Raw genomic sequence first — 21,603 nt, 5'->3', positions numbered from 1 at the left:
TGATTTCCTTTCTTTCTTAAATGTTGCAAGTGATTATGTAAAGAAGCCAGCTGGCTTCTGAGTCATCACTTATCTATTCAACTTCCCTAAATTTCCAAAGTGAACCTTGATATATTCTATGCCCCTCAACAGTCTTGGAATTTTTCAGTGACTTCCTGAACATGGCAGTGGAGCTGCTACTGGCACCTGTTGTTCACACACTGAACTCTACTGAATTTTTCATTTTTCTCTAAATCTAGTGCTTTCTAAAAGAAAAAAGAATCCATGAACTGACTCAAGTACAGAAAATCAGATCCCAGTGTTCTGAAACATACACAAACCTAGAAACCAAGGGGCATGTGGACCTCATGACATGCTACAAATGAAGCTGGTGTACAACTGAGAGTAACATCAAGGAAAATAATAGATTACAAAGTAGACATTTCAACATCAGGGGAATCAGACAGTCATTTGACTCCAGGATTTGCAAATAACAGGGAACTTACTCTAATGTAAAGTACTGTGGAAGTTTTTACACACTGACATTGAACTTCATTTCTAATCATGTGATACAAGATTTTAAAAATATTGGCCAGGTATGGTGGTACACACCTGTAATGCCAGCACTCAAGAGGCTGAGACAGGAGGACTGCCTGGAGTTCAAAGCCAGGCTTGACTACATAACATGATCCTGTCTCCAAAAAGAGGAATTTTTAGAAATTGAAATGAATTTTAAGGCATCCAAACTGAACAGACTGGTACCACACCTGCTTGGCAAGTGCAAGGTCCTGAGTTCAATCCCTGCCACAGGGGTGAGGGATAGGGACAACTCAACAGAAAACATTTTAAAAATTTTTTGTCCAGCCAGGTGTGGTAACACACAGCTGTAGTCCCAGCACTCTGGGGGATGAGGTAGGAGGATTGACCCCAGGGTGCATAGTGAGTTCAAGGCCAGCCTGGACTACATAGAGAGACCTTGTCTCAAAAGACAAAAACAAAAACCATGAAAAAAAATTATTTTCCAGGAAACTTGTTTCCAAATAACAACTAAAATGAAAAGACAAAAATTATGTGTTCTTTCTGTCAGATCTAAGATTCAAAATAGCCTTTTAAGTAGCTATTAAGTCAGTTACTTCTAAGGGGTACTGTATCAAAGTGCAAATTCTCCACTCTCAAGTAATGATCTTTTTTAATCTACTCAGGGGGAAAACACAGTGTACCCTTTAGGATATACATATTGTTTTTAAATACACTGAGATTTCTATCAGAATTCCAACAACAAATTTTGCAGAAATAGAAAAACTCATTCAAAAGTCGTAGGGAATTTCACAGGATCCCAAACAGCCAAATAATCTCAAAACGGAAGATAGTATTGAAGGTCTCACAATTCGATTTAAAACTCTGCTACAGATTAAAGAAGTCTAATCTGAAAATCCAAAATGCTTCTGTGAATTGACAGACAGGTTTTGGCTTTCATCTATGGCTCTTTTCTCATTACTCACAGAGCTCTATTTCCTAGGTGACTAGAGCAATCTCAGGGTTCTTTAGGTCTCAGAAAGCAAAGTCAATTCTTTACTCTCTCCTTTTACCTTCTCTCTCCCTCCTTTCACCTGCACCTCTTTCTTCCTAAAACAAGTCAGGGAAATGATACCACCACCACCATGCCCATCTATTCCATACCATCTCTGCTTGGAACTACTGACCTTTTTCTTTCCAAAAGAATTTTTTGACCTACCTTATCACTTATAACAGGTAAAACCCTCAACTTAGAAAGGGGCCTTCCTCATGCCCAGAAAGAAGGAGTGCTGAAGACTGATCCGAGAGGCCTGCTGGGTTTCTCCACCAGCGTATCAGCACTGGATCGTAACTTTTTTGTACAATGACATTTTATCATAGTTACCTTCACTTCAACTATGCCTATATAATGTCAACCCATTAAAATCCAAAAGACAGGATTCAGTGATGTTCTGGGCAGCTGAACACATGGAGACTTTCTTGCAGAAAGGGAATAAGAACTCATCCACAAACCAGGAGAGTGGCATACTCCCAACTCTATGGAGATGAGAGTCCCTGCAGCTGGGACCTATCCACACCTTGCCCTGTGTACCTTCATCTGGCTGTTTGCATTCTTTAAAGTATTTTTTATAATAAATTGGTTAACTGTAAATATAGTGTCTCCATGAATTCTGTGAACCTCTCTAAAAATTAATGAAGCCTTAGCTGGGTTTTAGGAATCCCAATTTGTAGCCAGTTCCAGGGTCCTAAGCTTGAAACTGGGTTTTATCTGATACTACTTCCACACAAGTAATGTCACAACTGAGCTGTATGTAGAGGACACCTAGCTGGTATCTGCTACACAAATGTGCGAGATGGGGGGGTGGGGGATCTGCACATACCTAGCATCAGCAGTGATCTGTGCTGTAAGAGTACAGCAGGAAAAACAACATCTGTTTTTTTATACAAATCCAAAATCTGAAATTTGAACACTGCAGATCTCCATTTTTGTTAGTTTTTTGTTGTTGTTGTTTTGTTTTTTGTTTAGTACTGAGGATCAAACTCAGTCCTTGTGCTATTGTTAGACAGGCAGCAGAACCACTGAGCTAAATCCTCGGCCCTCCATTTTTGGATAAGGGATTTTCAACCAATAGCTATGCAAATATTTCAAAATCTCAAAACTCTGAAATCTGAAATACTCTGGTCCTGACCATTTTGGATAAGGGATACTCACAACCTCTATAAACCTACCATAATCAAATTGGGAGAGTACCAGCGTAAATACAGGTATGCAGACCAATAAAGAACAGAGAACCCATATATGTGTGTATGCTACATATACATGGTCACATAATTTTGTACAAGGGTACCAAGTCTACTCAAAGGACCTGTAGGGTAATAAAGGCAATATTTTCAACAAGCAGTGCTGGAGAACTGAAAATGAAAAATGAAACCAGGTCCTTAAAAGGAATTCAGAGTGTAGTAAAATGTCTCATTTACAAAGGATAAAATGGGCATTGATAGGAAGGTCCACAAGGTTGAAGGCTGAAATAGCATTAGGAGGGCTGAGCCTCTAAACTGGTCTCCCAAATCTCAGAGAGTGCACTTCTCTGGGAAGATTTACTTAGAGATCTATCCCCTGAAAATACTTTTAAATCCTGAGTTCTTTACAATCCCCAAAGTAGGGACATTCTGGGGTTAGAGACTATTCAAATGGTGCCATTTGAGGGCACCAGAAAATGTTATTGCAACTGCTAATCTCTACTAGTCTAGTCTTTTAACTTTAACCAAATCTTCATGAAGGGGACTAGAAAAAATTTACGTCATGTAACAAAAGAAAATGCACACAAAGCCTTAAAACTTGGCATACGCATTCATGAGTGGCACACATACACATGTACAATCTCAGCCTGAACCAAGTGACGAAGACTGCCACGAATGATTAAAGAGGAGGCTGGAAATAAATTTCTATATTTTCCCTCTTTTGTGTTTCAAAGCTATGTAATTCACTTTTCTTTTGGTACTGGGGATTGAACGCAAGGCAGGCCACCGAACCACTGAGGTAAATCCCCGGCCCCCTGTAATTCACTTTTCTTCACCTTAGCTTCTTTCACTTAGATCCTAACAGAATAATTTAGAGTCAAACACTGACTCATTGACAGACAGTAGCTATTTTGAATTCAAAAATTTAACTCACAGAGAAAAAGTTGATTGTCATATCAAAAAGGACATATGGCTAACTATAATAGGTTTTTAAAAAAATGTTTTTCCTTGGTTCAATCTAATTTAACAGTTTTGTACACAATGATAAAGCACATTACTGCCAAAAGAAAATGACCAAGTCTGCCACCTACTTTCACCCTAATATTAAGATTTGGCAAAGACCTGGAGGACTTCTCCAACTTTGGGGGACAGCTTCTGAGTCTTACACTAATACCAGCAAGAGGGCCACAGGAGAAGACAAAGCACATATATAAACACACATAAATTTTGATGAAAACCAAGTCTAACAGGCATGAAAATTTTAAATGCCACTTAAGTTAGAGTATCTTGTTCTAAAGCACAATTTCATTTAGGCATTATAACAACCCTCTTAAAGTAAAAGCAAAATTTGATGGGCATGGTGAAGCATACTTATAATCTCAGCTACTAAGGAATAATTGAGACAGGATGGAGGCTGAGACAGGAAGATACCAAATTTGAGTTAAGCCTGGGATGTCAGCAAGATCCTGTCTCAAAATTTCAATCCGGGCTGAGGATTTAGTTCAGTGGTGCCATGCTTGCCTCACAGTGCAAGGTCCTGAGTTCAATCCCCAATACAAAAAAGAAATTTTTTTTTCCAACCCCCAGTACTATAAATAAATGTATGTATGTATGTACATATGATTATTAAGTAAAATTCTAAGTCTCCCCTATAAAGCAGATAAATAAATCTAGTACACCTAGTAAGTAATTTATCCAACATCATATAACCAGAAAGTGACATTTTCAGCCCTAAAACCTGGGTCTGTTAGACTCTCAGCCTAGCTAGTCCTTATTCCTGCAGTTTGAAGGTTCCACTTCCCATTATGACCCATGAACTGCTTCACTATAAAACCTAAGGAGACTGAACCCCATAGCATTTTCCTTTTTTTTTTAGGTAGACCAATTTAGAAGAAAATTTCCCTACCCTACAGACTCATATTTAGATATTTTAATGACAGAGATAGACACATATAAGTCTCCCTCTGCCTAAAAGGAAGGCAGCGAACCATGCATGACTTGCTCAGTTCATTCATCAGATTAAACAAAACGGTAGTATAAGAGACACTGAAGAACACAAAATAGTACTTGCTGGTATTCATGCACTCTGGTTTCTAATGGCAGCTGATAAAATGGCATGTAGAATGGCATGCATAGGCTCAAAAATTGAGACCACTGAGAGAATATTTAGATGCAAACTGCATTTGTAAGAAGCCTTGATAGAAAACTTAAGTGCTTTGGGCCAATTCCTTAGATCAAATCACAACCTGAAACAGTAAGAATTTCCAAAGAAATAAACCTCTTTATCATATGCCAATTACGAACTGCTTGTCTTTTGCCTCACAATTCATCCTGTATGCCTGTGATGTGAATGAAAATGGATCTGTGTTCTCTAAGTACTTCACCATTTGTAGGGCATGATGGCTCACACATGGAATTCTAGTTAACCAGGAAACTGAGGCAGAAGGCTTACAAGTTCTAGATTAGCCTGGGGGAACCTAGAGAGACCATGTCTTAAAATACAGCTGGAGATATAACTCAGTGCTCCCATGTTCAAGTCCCAGTACCATGGAGATAAAAAATTCATTTCAGTTGGCACAATATCAAAATCTGTCAAAAGAGGGCACTGTGGAGGCTTTGCTTTCTATGAGTTTGGCAATAAGACCCTACAGGTCAGACAACTTCTCTAACATTTGGCTTCTCCAGTGACCAGCTCCCATGCTGAGCAGAGCTCCTTCAGTGCCAATCTTTGGCTGCAGTGCACAGCAGGCAGCAGTGCCTGGCAGCCAAATGCTATTCTTGGTACTCTCTGGCAGGGTTATAGCAAGAGCCTTTCGGAAAAACTTTTTCCCAGGACCACAGAGGGAATAATTCTTGCAAGTTCCACAGGGTGTATTTCCAGTAAGTTTCACTGACATGGCACCAATGCCAGCAAGGTGTAGATCTTAGCCCAGGGTTAGGAGAACAGTCTCTTACCTAACACTAACTACTGTGGGTGGCAGTGGGGGTCTTTTGGGATTCTGGAGGCAAAGTATGCTTATATTTGAGGGTGTTACTGCAACCAATTTAAAAGTCATTCGGGAAGTTTTCAATATTGAGTGAGGAAGAGGACAACAGAAAATTCTGCAGCAAGCCTTGGTTAGAGCACAAACTATTCTACCACTTGGGACTCATGATCCAACAAATCCAATGTTACCTGAATTATCGTTGGCAACAGAGGCTGTAAAAGCCCTGAGCCAGAGTGTACTCCTTAGCTACAGGAGCTTAATGGTGGAGAGAAGCAAGCTTCCCTAACATTCCATGGGTCAACTTTCCAGCAGGTTCCATAGGAAGGACTTTAAAACAAGTTCCAAGTGTGGTACCACAGTGACTTTTCCTACCATTAGGAAAGCCACAACCTTGTATCAGCACTAGCAGAAGCAGGAGCTCTATATTACCTCTATTCTTACACGTTTTTTCTTTTTTTTGCAGTACCAAGGATTGAACTTGGGACCTTGCCTTGCAAGGCAGTGACTGAGCTAAATCTTGCCCCGCCCCCATTTTTTTTTGGTACCAGGGATTGAACTCAGGCCCTTGTGCTTGCAAGGCAGGCAGCAGAACCACTGAGCCAATTCCCCTGCCCTCTGGCCCTTATTCTTATATTCTTTTTGGTCAATCCATCATTGCTTCAATCTCATGTTATACTTAATAATCCTTCACATCAAACTTTTCTTATTCAAATTACATCACTTTTTAATCTACTGATTAGGTTCAAACTAATACACCTTAATTACAGGTAGAGTGGATCTGTTCAGCATATAAAACCAACATATAAAAGCCAACAGAACTTCATTAAAACAATAAAAGAGTTCATTTTGTCCTGCTTTCAATGTTTAAAACTCAATAGAAATGATTTAGACAGAGTTTAAGTACAAAACTAAGTCCCTTACATTTTTTTTCTTTTACATTTTGAGATAGGTTTGCTAAATGGCCCAAACTGCGCTTAAATTTATGATCTTCCTGCCTTAGCCTCCCAAAGTGGTGGGATTACAGGTCTATGCCATGACCTGCACCCATGACAAATTAATTTTTTATATTTGTTGACAGGATTTCTTAACAGTCAGGTGATGATCTTGCACACTACAGTTCTTTTCCTAAACTTTCAATAGTCTAAACTAATCACTAATTAATGCCTAATCAGTTATAGAATTATTTTTAGTAATTCAGGATCTCTCTTACAATTTAAGCCCTGAAAGGCCTAAAACATGGAACACAAAATTAAGAGCAATGTTACAAGAATAATTTGCATTATCAAAAAGAACAGCTCTTACATGTAAACACTGACAATTTTAGAGCAAGGGTAGAGGTTACTGGCTTGTCTCCTTCCACATTCCAGTAAGTGGCTTTGTAACTCTAGCCAGCTCTTAACCACAACCTAACCCAAACAATCATGTGATGGTGGGCTGGTGCAAACTAAACATCTTGGGAAATGGCTGAAAATGCAGAAGAGTCACAGTGATACTTCTTAAACCAGTGTCAGAACATCCTGCCTGTTAAGAAGAAAAGCTCTATAGAGTTCACAACTCCATACTCCTTCAACAAAAATTTGAGCCTAAAAAATTAAATAATCTACTTACAAAACTCAAAAACAAAACTCCCACCAAAGTTGACAAGAGAAAAGACATTTCTTTTTCACAAATGGAGAAAATAATCACCAACACTTCATCAAAAAAGGGGTAAGGACTTATAGCAAATTAAACATTGAAAATTGAATTAGTGTCTTATGGTAGTTTTTTTAAACAGACTTTAGATTCACAATTTCTTAAACAATAAAGAAGTAAAACTAAAAATCAAGACAAGTTCATTTCTAATCACTCCAAAATGAAATGTATGAAATTATTAGGAGTGGTACGTTATGAGTCAGGTCTGAAAAGATGCAAAAGATAAAAGTAGAAATTATTCCTTAGTAATGTTTCATGATACAGCTTAAAAGTCTGCTTCGGAAAAGCAAAAAATGTTAACTCTACGTGGAAATTTCTTTTTAAAAAACACTATTTGTCTTACTTGAGAGAGTCCAGGGGACGATGCATGTCCCGGGGGTGTTGCCGCAAGATTTGGATGCCCCTTGCTTATTTCATGTGCTGAGTAAGGGGAAGGGGTCGGAGGTCCCGGCTGTCGTGCTACTTGTGTTACCTGCGAGTAAAAGGGGTAAGGACTTATAGCAAATTAAACATTGAAAATTGAATTAGTGTCTTATGGTAGTTTTTTTAAACAGACTTTAGATTCACAATTTCTTAAACAATAAAGAAGTAAAACTAAAAATCAAGACAAGTTCATTTCTAATCACTCCAAAATGAAATGTATGAAATTATTAGGAGTGGTACGTTATGAGTCAGGTCTGAAAAGATGCAAAAGATAAAAGTAGAAATTATTCCTTAGTAATGTTTCATGATACAGCTTAAAAGTCTGCTTCGGAAAAGCAAAAAATGTTAACTCTACGTGGAAATTTCTTTTTAAAAAACACTATTTGTCTTACTTGAGAGAGTCCAGGGGACGATGCATGTCCCGGGGGTGTTGCCGCAAGATTTGGATGCCCCTTGCTTATTTCATGTGCTGAGTAAGGGGAAGGGGTCGGAGGTCCCGGCTGTCGTGCTACTTGTGTTACCTGCGAGCAACCCAAAGTTTAATAAAAACATTACTTATTAGTCATGCAAATTTTTTTTTTTTTTTTGGTCCTGGGGATTGAACTCAGGTCCCTGGGCTTGTGAGGAAGGCACAGTGCCACTAAGCTAAATCCTGGGCCCAGTAACTCAAATCTTAATACATGCAGCTGAACTGGTTAACTCATCTTTTAAAACTGGATTTTCTGCCTCATAAGTTATACTACAGTAAGTACAGTACCAGACTGTACTTTAGGCCATAAAGACCTAAATTTTTAAAAATAAATAAAGCTTTTAGAAAAAAATATATTTTTTCCTCGATTAGATAAAACCAAAGACCTTAAAGGAAAATATGCACTAAATGAAAGAAGTCAGACTTCAAAATGTCATGTATGAGAACATTTTATAAAAGAAACAGAAAAAGATAAATGGTTGCATGAGGAAGGAAAGAAATTACTACAAGTATACACAGAGATTTTTGCAGGGGACATAACTTTCCAGTGTCTTGATTAGTGAAAATTACACGACTTTATGTGTTTGTCAAGACTATAAAGGATGAATTTTACTTTAATGTAAATTATACTCCAATAAATTTGAACCAAAAAAGGGCAACTTAATACCAGTGCAAGCTCAGTTTTGTTTAACAAGTACATCTAAATGAATATATATGGGTAGATATATTTCTACACACATATTGTTCTGCATGTGTGCACAGATATAATAGACATATATATAAGTAGTAAATGTAAATATTTAAAAGATCAATAAAGAGATACACAAAAATCTTTTTTCCCTTCCTTTTTTGCAGTACTGTGGATTAAACCTAGCGTCTTCACATGTTAGAAAGCAAGTGCTCTATGACTGAGCCAAATCCTCAGCCCAGGAGATTCCTAAAATCCTAGCAGTATTTTATGTATTTCTTTTCTTGCTTTTACTTTTTTTTTTTTGGTACCGGGGATTGAACTCAGGTCCTTGCGCTTGCAAAGCAGTCCACTGAACCGCTGAGCTAAATCCCCAGCCCCACTTGCTTTTACTTTTTAATGTAACATAATGGTCATAATTTGTTCAATAGAAAAATAATAAACATATTTTTATGTATCTCAAATTATATTTCTCCATTTCATGCTGTCAATAAATTATCAATATAAACCACGTTACTCAGGAACCTCTCCAGAGTACATCAATCAACCCTAGTGGGCTCCTCTCTTTCACAGTCTAACTCAGATTAACAAGGACAACTTGATGAACCTCCATCAATGGTAGGCAACTTTGTAATCAAATGTGAAAGAATTTATTCTCCACAGACTTCCTTTTAAGAATGTTTTAAAATGTATAAAATACAATATATAGGATTATGATAAAAATCATTTTCAGACAATTCCTAATTTATAATGGCTCAACTTACTATTTTTTTACTTTACAAAAGTACAAAGCCCTATCTACACAATTACTGTTATTTGCTATCAATACAACCAACAAATTACATGAGATATTCAACATTTTATATAAAACAGTAATCTTGCTCCACTGTAGGCTAATATAAATGCTCTAGGCACACTTAAAGTAGGCTATATTATGATGTTCAGCAGGTTAGGTATATTAAATGCATTTTCAATTCACAAAAGTTACAATTTATAGTGGGGTTACTAGCACATAAGGTACATCTATACAGGTATAAAATATTAAAATAAATTCACAATATAGTAATAAATGTATTCTTTATTCCAGCAATATTGCAGTTATTGACTATATTTATACTTCCAAGAATGATAAAATTCAATATTGGAGCTTTTATTCATCTCAGTTCTGATATCTCCTGAATTCTATTTTTAAAAAAATCACTCGGGGGACTGAAGCAGGAGGACTGCCGTGAGTTCAAAGCCAACCTGCGCTACAAACGAGACTCTACCTCAAAAAATTTTTTTAAAAAGTTAAAAAAGATTTTAAGGTGCATAGTGGGGCACACCTGTAATTCCAACACTCAGGAGACTGACGAAGGAGGACTGCCGCAAGACTGACTGAAGCAGGAAGATTCCCTGGCACAGTGAGTTCAAGGCCTGAAGTATGACCCTGTTTCAATAAATCAGTAAAATAAAAACTAAATAGCCCAGGGAGAAAAGATAGTGATCTTCAAAAGACATTAGATTTTTCCTGGAAACTGCTCAATTGGAAGCTCTAAAGAAAGTCTATTTCCTGAAAATCTAACCCTGGAATGTCTAATAACTACACTAAACAGACACCAATACCCCCATGGTAGTCATTCTGACTGCATTGCTGAAAGGGATTCCTAGAAAACTAACTAGAATCAAAAGAGACATAAATGATGTTAAACTGTGATTAAAGATTAAGAATTAATTGTATGTATTTTCATTTTTTAACAGCATAACTTTATTAGAAAACACAATTTTCTTAGAAATAATTTATTTAGAAATCTCATCATTTTCTTAGTTTCCTAGAAACTAATTACGTTTCTTAGAAATATGCATTACATTTATAAGAGCACCAAGTTTACTGTCACGTAAAACTCATCAAAGAAATTTTTCAAAGAAAAATATGTATTGCTATTTAAACATTTACTTTGGAAAACTAGCTAGAAATAGAGTTCTTATTAGCAAATTTCTTACAAGCAAATGTATATTCTTAATCAATATGTTTTAGAGTAAGTTATTTTGCTATTCCATTAATGTAGAATGTCAACATTGTTAGACATTTTTAACACTGGTTAAGAAAAAAAAAGAAAACTACACAATAGAGCGAACATAAAAGGTGAATAAAGAAGTCAGCTGCATCAGGCTGGGGATTTAGTTCAGCAGTATCATGCCTGCCTCACAAGATTCAAGGTCCTTAGTTCAATTCATAGTACAGAAAAAAGTCAGCTATGTAAGATCTATATGAGATCAACTCCCAATTTAACTCAATTAAAAAAATCAATCATCAAATATACTCAGTACAATTTATCATAATATAGAAAAACGTTAAAATATAACAGATTAAAAATAAATATTAAAGCCAGGCACAGTGGTACAAGCCTATAATCCTAGCAGTCTGGGAGGCTGAGGTAAGAGGATGGCATGTTTGAGCACAGCCTGGGCTTTACTTTTTTAATTGAAAAATGAAAAGGGGCAAGGGATATAACTCAGTGAGAAGCCCTGGGTTCAATCCTCAGACAGATACAGACATTACAAGGACCAAGGATGTAGCTCAGTGGCACAGTGCCTATCTGGCAAGCGCAAGGTCCTGAGTTTAATATCTAGTACAGATAAGAAAGAAAAAAAAGACACATATTATAGAACATGTATACAGTCAGTCATTATTAATACATGCATGTCAGTTAAGCTGTCAAAATAATTTTTTTTAAAAGTCACCTATTTATTAATGGCAGAGATCTAAGGAAAAAAGGTAAGACAGGATACTGTAAACTATAGAAACTATTGACAAAAAAATGATTCCACTCTTAGGTAGATATCCTAAAAATGTACCTTCAACTAAAAAATCGGGAACTTAAAGATGCCTGAAGTAAAAAAAGATACAAATAACAAGCAACAGGAAAAGGAAGTAACATAATGAGATGAAAAATAATAAACTATAAATAGGTGTAAAGGAGGGGCTGGGGATTTAGCTCAGTGGCATTGTGCATGCCTTCCAAGATAAAGGTCCTGAGTTCAATCCCTGGTACCAGAAAAAAAATAAATAGGTGTAAACATATCAACAGAAATGTGAATAAGAAATAAAAACAAAAATACACTATTTAAACCAGGCGTGGCCTGTAATCCCAGAACTCAGGGGGCTGAGGCAGCAGGATCACTGTGAGTTCAAGACCAGCCATGGGCTACATAGTGAGTTCCAGGGCAGTCTCAACTACATAGTGAGACCCTGTCTCAAAAAAACAAAAAAAAAAAAAAAAAATACACTATTTGGAATTATGAAGTACTCTAAACCAAAAAAAAATAAATAAATAAAAACATTATATAAATGATTACAAATAATGGAGCTAGGCATCGTGCCACCTGTAATCCCAGCACTTGACAGCCTGAGACAGGTAGACCACCGAAAATTGAAAGTCAGACTGAACTACACAGTGAGATCCTGCTTCAAAAATACCAAAAGCAAGCAAGTAAATACATAAAATTTAAAATAAAAATAATTACAGATAGAGATTAGTATTTGTTGATTTTTCTGAGAATTCCTTCAAAGCCCTTTTATATTGCCCATAAAACACAAACGTCTGAGTAAAAGAGAAAATTCACTTTGCTAAGCTAAAAGTACCGCTTTCTTATGTGAAAGATACTACTTTCATTCCTACTATGGAAGCAGGGAGAAGTATACAAAAGCTAACTGTCTACCTGTGCAAAAGCCTATCTCAAAATACACAATGTAAAAAAGGACATGCAGTTCTATGTGAAGGCTCTGTGTTCAATCACCACTACCAAGAGGAGAAGGGAGGAGGAAAGGGAGGGGAGGGAGAGAGGGGAGTTGATAGTGGCAAGTACTTATAACACCTCCAAAGCTAAAAAGACTTGTCTAGTTTGCACTATTAATTTTTTCTTTTTTTGGTCAGGAATTGAACTTAGGACCTTGTGCTTGCCAGGCAGACACAGTGCCACTAAGCAAAGCCTTGCCCCCCCCCACATTTTTTACACTATTAATCTTAAGGAAAATCAACAACCATTTCTTGAAGTGCAGTATACATTATATTAAAGTTTAAAAGATGACATACTGAAAAAATTTTATGGTAGATATTACCTTTGTAAAAATGTGGAACTTGCAGAAGTCTCATTCGCCATTAGAAATAAGGTACAATCATTCTGAGAAACAAATAGCACTAACCAGAAATCTTGAAATTAGGCATGTCTCATGACCCAACTATCCCATTCCTAGGTACACCTGTTTGAAAAACTAATGAAAGTGTGCACCACGATACATGTACAGCAATGTTCATAGTTGCGTTGTTTTTGTTTTTTGTGACTGGGTCTCACTATGTAGTTCAGGTTGGCTTTGAACTCACTATGGTAGCTCAGACTGGCCTCAAACTCTCAGCAATCCTCCTGCCTCAGCCTTCTGAGTGCTGGGATTACAAGGCATGTGCCACTACACCCAATTTAGCTGTGTTTTTAATAACCAAAAATTGGAAACACTTCAAAAGGTCATTAATAAATGGATCAATAATCAGATACTCTATTTCCTCAAATTCCTAACAGATTAAAACACTATAGAGTACTATAACCTAGATGCCTTTCACATAACAGATATGAACAATATAACTCAATTTATAAAAAGTTCCCTGGGGGTCTGGAGATTTAACTGAGTGGTTCTGCCACCTGCTTCCCAAGGGCAAGGACTGGAGTTCAATCCCCAGCGAGGGCGCACGCACACACACACACACACACACACACACACACAAATTTCCCTGGGGGCTACAGATATGGCTTGTGATAGAGGGCTTATCTGGCATTCATAATCCTAAACTTAATTGGAGGGGTGGGGTTGAACAGAGGGACTCATAGGAATCTTATATAAAAAGTTCTAAAACAAGCAAAACTTGACTGAATTAGTCTAAAGAAACATATATGAATAGCAACAATGGGAATAAAAGCAAGGAGAGTTTGCTGTTTTTTTTTTTTGTTTTCTTAAGGCAAGTAGTATTGCCTCCAAGGAGAGAGGGAGTTGGGAATAGGAAAGGCTACATAACAATTTAGTGTTTGAATTAACAGAAGATATACATTTTTAAATTTATTTATTAAACTCTACTTTTAAATTTCATGTGGGTTTATGCTATTATGTTATAGTTCCCTTTTACTCCACCTAGCTCCAAAAAAAGATTAAAGACAAAACAAGCAAACTAATTAACTCTTGGGGTAAAATGTCAATTTTACTGTTTTAGTTCTATTATTATTATTCTGTGGAATAGAAAAAATTTCAGAAAGGTAACACTGATTGTTATGGCTTGTGTCTTAGATGCGACCCCCAAAGCCTCACACAGTCTTTTCCAGAGTGTGTGGCTGATTCACAGTGCAATGCTGGGATTAAGGGTGTGTGATCACTAAATCAGTCCACTGATTGGTTTGGCAATCACCCTAATGCCAGTAGCCTAGACAGAGTACAAAAAGGGGCAGAAAAAGCTTCGAAGGCCCCTTGCTGCTTTTGCTACATTGTGGGCGCTACCAACTGTTTCTCTTCTGCAATGCCCCTCTGCCTTGGAGATGGCTGATTATGGACTGAAACATCTACAAACTGTGAGCTAAAAAAACCTTACCTCCTTTAACTTTGGATGCTGGGTATTTGTCTTATCAACAAGGCAAAAGTGAGGCACTAACATAACGAAGAAAAAAGTTTAAAATTTTGACAGTGAAAAAACATCAGCTAGCTAGGTAATTTTCATTCAAGAATTCTACATAAAAATGATCTCCCATGAAATCAATCATACTTGGTGGTTGTTAACCAATATAACTTGAAGGACTTTTTTAAATTTTAAGATACACAACTCGCTACCATGAAAGTAATCATCTATGCAAACATGTACTAATAAAAATTTTAAAAATATAATTATCCTTTAACAAAAAACAAAATTTTAAGGTTCATCAAAGATTGTGCAAACTAAGATTAGGTATAGCTTTTTGTTTTGTTTTGTACCGGGGATCATACTCAGGACCTTGTGCTTACGAGGCAGATGCACCGCTGAGTTAAGTCCCCAGCCCAGGTATAGCTTTTTTAACTAGCACTGATTTATCTAATCCAATCAAATATTCTAGCTAATTAAGAGCTCCAAGTTTTGAAATATAAATTACAATACAGGAAAGTTTCCTAAATCTGTCTGTTCTTTGCTGGTTCCAGAGCAATAGAAATACAGTACCACATAGCACACATGGGGAAATTGTCCAAGTGTATACAATAGGGATTAGGGAGCATGGAGGACTGAAAAAAATGGCCACACACTTACCCGCCCCCAGAGAAGAGTAGACATGAAGACCCTCAGCTATAGCTATGTGCTGCTAATAAACATAGGAATTCCAGCTAAGTACTGACTACACTCTTCCAATTTTTCTAGAGAAAAGAAAACTAAGGACTTTTGTGTGAAATTTTTCTGACTTCCAAAATGCTACACAAGGCACATAAAACATTTATCTATGTAACATGCAAGCAACCAGTGTGACCCCAACTCTAGTATATCTCATGACTGTCACCAGATACAAACTCGCCAAGCACTAGTGTATAAGACTTCTAACTGGACTGCAGACTCGACTGACAAGTATACTGTTAAATATTATAAACACACACAGGGCTGCTTTATTGTATATGTATTATATGTAGTAATAATTCTTTACAAAAAGGGTAAGAGGAAAACTACGAGACCTTATCAAATAGTTTTTCTTTTAACCAAACAAATGGTTCATATAAAGGTAAATGGCACATGGTTTACATCTGAGAAGGCATTACTTACTTCCCCCCAAAAGAAAAAGTTTAGTGAGATCATCTTACATTCTAACAGCTGCGACTCCCACACAGAAATGACCAAGTTCAACTGGGGGTAAACTGGACAACTCCCAAAGCTTTTGTGACATGGCTAATTTCATTACTCTACACTCTTTAAGTAGCAGAATGGGTTAAACTCTCCCCACCCTGAATTAGCTCTTTATTTCATCCTCATTCCTCCCTCAGATCACTTATTTCCTAAAATATGTGGATACTGGAAAATTACTAAAAGCTAGTATGTGCAATTAAAAGGACCATCACAGAGAATATCATGAAATTTTATTCAATTTCATGGTATTTTTCAAATTCTCTAATTGTCATTATTGATCTGCAACAAGAAAAAAGAAAATAGCTTTCCACTTTATTCTACTATTAGCTATTTTTATTAGACTGAACTACATAAAATTCCAGATATTCAAGTTTTTGTTTGGGATTTAGTTTTAGGTTTTTCATTGTTGTTTTGTACTGGGAATAAAACTCTGGACCTTGTGCTTACAAGGCAGGCCACTTTCTTCATATTTAGTAATCGACCAAGAGAAAAAAAATTCAGTTTTGTTGTTTTTTTTTGGTAGCAGGGATTGAACTTGGGTCCTTGCACTTGCAAGGCAGGCAGTGGCACCAATGAGCTAAATCCCCAGCCCTCAGTTACTTTTTTTTATCTGATTCAGTAATGATGCCAGTAAGAAAAAACACCTTCCCCCGACAACTGTCTGGGTATGAAAGGTAAGAAAGAGTAGACCACATGTTAATCCTTGAGGGTCAAAGGGTGAATGGTTATAAGCAGAATTCTAAGATTATTCCTGACCTTGGTGTGTATACCCTGCATAATTCTCTCCCCTTAAGAATGTGTCAGCCCAGTGAATATGATGGAATATCATTGTGGTGACTAGGTGATTAACCGTCTGAATTAGTCAAAACACAGATTATCTGAGGTAGGCTTAAATTATCGGAAAGTCTTTTCAAAGACTGTACACCACAAGAAAGCATGTTTTGCTGCTGGCCTAGAAAGCTAGGAAGACTGCCATCTTAAAAGAGTGTAATACAAATACAGCAAGGACCTAAGAGTAGCCTTGTTATGGTTTGTGTCTAGACATCAACTCAAAGCCTCATATGGTCATAGATGGGACTTTTTTAGAGGTAGCTAAATCTAATGTGTGTGATGTCGGATTAAGGGTGATTTCTAAATCAGTCCACCAATTGGTTTGGCTCACCCCAATCCCAATAGTCTACACATGGAATGAAAGGGGCAGAAAGACGCTGCAAAGGTGCCTTGCTTGCTTGCTTTTGCTGACTCTCCTGCCACGAAATGTTTGCTTCTGCAATACCCCTCTGCCAAGCCATCCTGCCATGGAGGCAGCTGATTATGGACCAAAACCTCTGCAAACTGTGAGCTAAATAAACATTTCCCCCTTTATCTTTGGGCATCAAATATTTTGTCTCAGCAATGGAAAAAATAACTAAGACAAGCCTCTAGAAGCTGAGAGCAACTCCTACCTGAGAGCCAGCAAAGAAGTGGGGACCTCAGTATTATAACCACAAGGAATTAACTATTTGATCAACCATGGAAGTGAGCCCCAGTCTTACATGAGAGTATAGCCCTTGCCAACACCTTATTTTTACCCTGATGAGAGTCTGAGCACACCCAGAGAGACTGTATAATAAATGGGTGTTGTTTTTAACTGTTATGTTATAGTAATTTGTTAGCAACAGATAATACAGCTGTGGGGGGAAATTTGCATGGCAAAGAAAATACATAAAGGATAATTTTGAGCTACTGGGAATTGAACCCATGGTCTCACACATGCTAGATGAGCATTCTACCAATGAGCACCCACCCTGTCTAATCCTTAGGCGTTAACCAGGCCAAGGAAAAGATACAGTAAAAAACCATATAATGTACAGTCCTGTATTTAGTGCCAGTCATGGTCCACTAAAATAATGTACAATTCTGTACTGACAAACTATGGTAAGATAAAGATGCATCACGTAAGCAGTATTTTAAGTATGAATTATGTTGTTATATGTGTGTATTTTGTTTTGTTTTGTTTGGTTTTGTTGGGTTTTTTTGAGACAGGGTCTCACTATGTAGTTGAGACTGACATGGAACTCACTATGTAGCCCAGTCTGGTCTCAAATTCACAGGGATCCTCCTGCCTCAGCCTCCCGAGTGCTGGGATTACAGGCGTGCACCACCATGCCCGGTTATATGTGTGTATTTTGAATGTCCAAAAAAAACATAAAACATGGAAAAGCTTTCTCTAACATAAAGGGATTTCACTGAAAAGACAAATGGTGGTTTTCATTGTTTCAATTCTTTTAGAATTTTTTATTACACGATATCATTTAATCAGAAAAACATGTAAAGCAACTAGTCAGTTGTTTGAACACTGCATCCACAATAGTGTTTAAAATAACTGATGGGGAACAAACAACAATGCCCCACAAATATATATTTATAAAAACTTAGTCTAGGAATTGAGCCCAGGGCCTTCACACTGACCTACACCCCAGCTCTTTTTTTTTTTTGAGACAGAGTCTAACCAGGCCACTAAGTTGCCCAGGCTGGGCTTATGTTCATCATCCTCGTACCTCAGCCTCCTAGGAATACTGAAATTATAGGCATGGGTCATCACCTCCAACTAAGAAAACTTTTTATGGTATAGTTTTATTTTTTATTTATTTATTTTTATTTTGTGAGATAGGTTCTTGCTATGTAGTTCAGCCTGTCCTTGAACTCACTATGTAGCCCAGGCTGGCCTTGAACCCACAGCCTCTGCCTATACCTCCTGAGTACTGGGATTACAGACATGCACCACCATGCCCAGCTGGTGCCATTTTAATGGTACACTGACATCAACTTTTTGAAAGTGCACCCCAAAACACCAGCAAAGAACATGTCAAAATGGGTGACACGAACATTTTGTTAGCATCATCTTTTCCTTATTAAAATAAAAACTCAAGGTTTTTATTTTTCTGCCAAATACTTTAATTTTATAGTGTTTAAAACGTGATAGTAAGGTTTCCATACTGGTCCATAAAAGCCTACTTACGCCAATTAATGGAGCTGAGAAAAATGATGTTCTTTCTAACATCTGTGGTTCTGTAGCACAGGGCAAGCAACACTGTGGAGTCTCACTCTCTATTTGCCTCCTAGCAGTTCTTATGGACCCGGGAGGACATAAGGAATACTTATGACAACAGATTCTGACAAGTGGCCCCTCAAAGGTTTACATATAAATACTACACTATGGTGCTAATTCAATCAAATCTCACTATTACATGGCTATTCATGGGTAAAATTTATTTAGGGTATCTATTCATGAATGCCTCAGGTGGCTGGGAAAAGGGTGGGGGAATCTTATGGCACAGAGGTCAGGCTAGAAAGCAGATTTGTATTTCTTTCATTTTATTTCAAAGCAGCTTACAGAACTGAGTTATTAAAATTGTAAGGGCCTTTCCTAGTTCAGCAGCAAAACCTTGCTAAAATATGTATATCTGTACTGAAAGAACTAGAGAACAGTAAGGATTAACAATTCTACTAAGTCAAACTACAAGTCACCAAAAACAGCAACACTTTACATGAGCATAAGAAATTAACTTCTTACATTTCAGAGAACCATTTATGTTGCAAGCCATCTGTTGTCCTAGCAGTCAGAAGAGCAGCATTTGACAACTGATTTCTGATGGGTGCTGGCTTCTAATACAGACAACACATTGTCTTTTATATGTTCTAAAACCCATTGTCAGAGGTCTTAGTTTGTACTATGGACAAGTTTGTATGAGAACTGGGAGATGAATAGTTATATTTAATGACCACAACAGTATTAGTCATTTCCCATTTTACAATTTAATTTCTCTCAAGCTTATGGTTTTTTTTAAAAATCTTCATTCAGTCACTAATGAACCAGTTATGTAACTGGCACATGTTAAGTGAATTGTTCTTAATTCCAAGGTTTTAGCAGAACTCCAAACTTAGTATTCAACTATAAATAAGCACAAATTTAATTTTGTTATCAAAATAACAATATTAAATTGCTATGGCACAGGACCAAGTCACATAAGGTATGTGATATATGTTCTTATTCCAAAGCTGAGTCATAGAACATCACTTTCGAGACAAAAACTTAAAAATAATAAGCAAACTTAAACTGGAAACAGAGCAAAATGATTCAAGGTATCTTATGAGTAGATACATCAATTTTAAAACATCGGACTTGGGAGTATGGCACCCAGGTTTGAATTCTGGCACTACTGCACAAAAAATAAGCAAAATACGTAAGTTTCTTTTATTATAAAAGTGAAAATGTTTCACACAGATTAAATGAGATGCTTCTTGATTACTGATATAAAAAAATGTGTTTAAAAAATGGTAGCTATTAGCCTGGCATGGCGGCGTATACCTGTAATCCCAGTATTCAGGAGGCTGAGACAGGAGGATAGCCTTATATATAAATTCAAGGCCAGTCTGGGCTACACAGTGAGCTCAAGGACAACCTGAACTACATATTAGGGCCCTGTCTAAAAATTTTTTTAAATAAAAATAAAAAGAGCTATTATACTTAATTTCTTACAAATGTACAATGTTGGTTTAAAATTCTAATATTAAGCACATAAGTGGAGGACAGTTTGGGACTGAAATTATTTCTATTCTGATTTTCATTTATACAGATTAAGGAAGAAAGGGGAAGATGTGCATTGAACCTAAATAAAATATTTGTTTCCAAAATGTGATTCCTAGACCAAAGGGATGAACATCACCTGGGAAACTGTTCAAAACGCACACTCATAGGACTCACCCACCCTACTATGAGTGAAACATGTATGTATGTGGTTTAACATGCCCATCAGGTAATGCAAACTTACCAACCACTGATCTAAATACAACAACAACAAGTTTTCACTAACATTCACATTACCTACATGTTGTTTGGTTTTTTTCAGTTCAGAGTTACAATAAATTAGCAGAAGACAGACTATTGGACATATATACAGCCATGCTACATTATTGCTGCACCTGCTAACACAAAAGAAAAGTGTCATTTACAACACCTTCATTACCTCTAGGATGTGTTTTCTTCCTAATTCAGTCGTATCTTGGTACCTGACTGCTTTGAAATTCCTTGTTGGTATGCAACTCATTTTGATGTGAAAATTTTGTTCCAGTATTCATTTGCTGGATGTGCAAGCTGGAATGTGTAGGTGTTGATTTTACCTTGACTGTCACCATGCCTTCCAGACCACTTAACATTAAGTACGGAGGTACCACTGTACAACTAAAAGTGTCTTTCTTGGTTTGCCTAATTCATTCTGTCCCTTCTTTATCCTGCATGCCCATGGCACTTAATGAATTTCATTATTACAAAACCCTGAAATCCCTGGGGAATAACATATTTTACATTGTTAAATTTTCTTTAAATAACAAATTTGCCAGTGGGGTGGTTTGCTATCTCAAAATGAATAATAGTAACAGGGATAGGAATGTATCTCAATGTGAAGGTCATGGTTCATTCCCCAGTAATACCAAAGAAAAAAGCTTATTTTCCTCAATTTTGGGTGGACATCTTTAGCACTGTATATCAAATGTAATTTTTTGATCACACAAATTCATTATTATGAATATCAATGTTTACGCAAAATATACTTAAAATTTACAGTGTCTATGAAGCTCTTAGCCAATCTGTAAACTTTTTTACATTTGGTAACATGTAGTTAGCTATAACTTGCAGATGCTACCAACTTCAAATTGTAATTCACTCTTTCTAATAATCTTGGAAGGCTT

At 36.8% G+C, this 21,603-nt stretch overlaps 1 protein-coding gene across 18 annotated transcripts in view; it reads right to left on the bottom strand.

Moving 5' to 3' along the window:
- Positions 1-21,603, bottom strand: part of Eif4g3 (eukaryotic translation initiation factor 4 gamma 3) — a 304,279-nt gene that overhangs the window by 202,192 nt on the left and 80,484 nt on the right. For 14 of the 18 annotated variants that reach the window (XM_010626026.2, XM_010626032.2, XM_010626027.2 and 11 more), the window contains exon 1: positions 7,759-7,837. The exons of 3 other annotated variants lie outside the window; for them this stretch is intronic. The gene's annotated coding sequence lies outside the window, so the exon portion shown is untranslated. Of the gene's footprint in view, positions 1-7,758; positions 7,886-21,603 lie in introns of those variants that run through there. One more of the 18 variants, XM_033767673.1, reaches the window with a different exon arrangement.

The sequence above is a fragment of the Fukomys damarensis genome, unplaced genomic scaffold (genome assembly GCF_012274545.1).
Source record: "Fukomys damarensis isolate Sample0158 unplaced genomic scaffold, DMR_v1.0_HiC HiC_scaffold_23, whole genome shotgun sequence".
NCBI lineage: Eukaryota > Metazoa > Chordata > Mammalia > Rodentia > Bathyergidae > Fukomys > Fukomys damarensis.
Note: the sequence above shows the minus strand (reverse complement) of the source record. Positions and strands in the feature narration are given on the sequence as shown.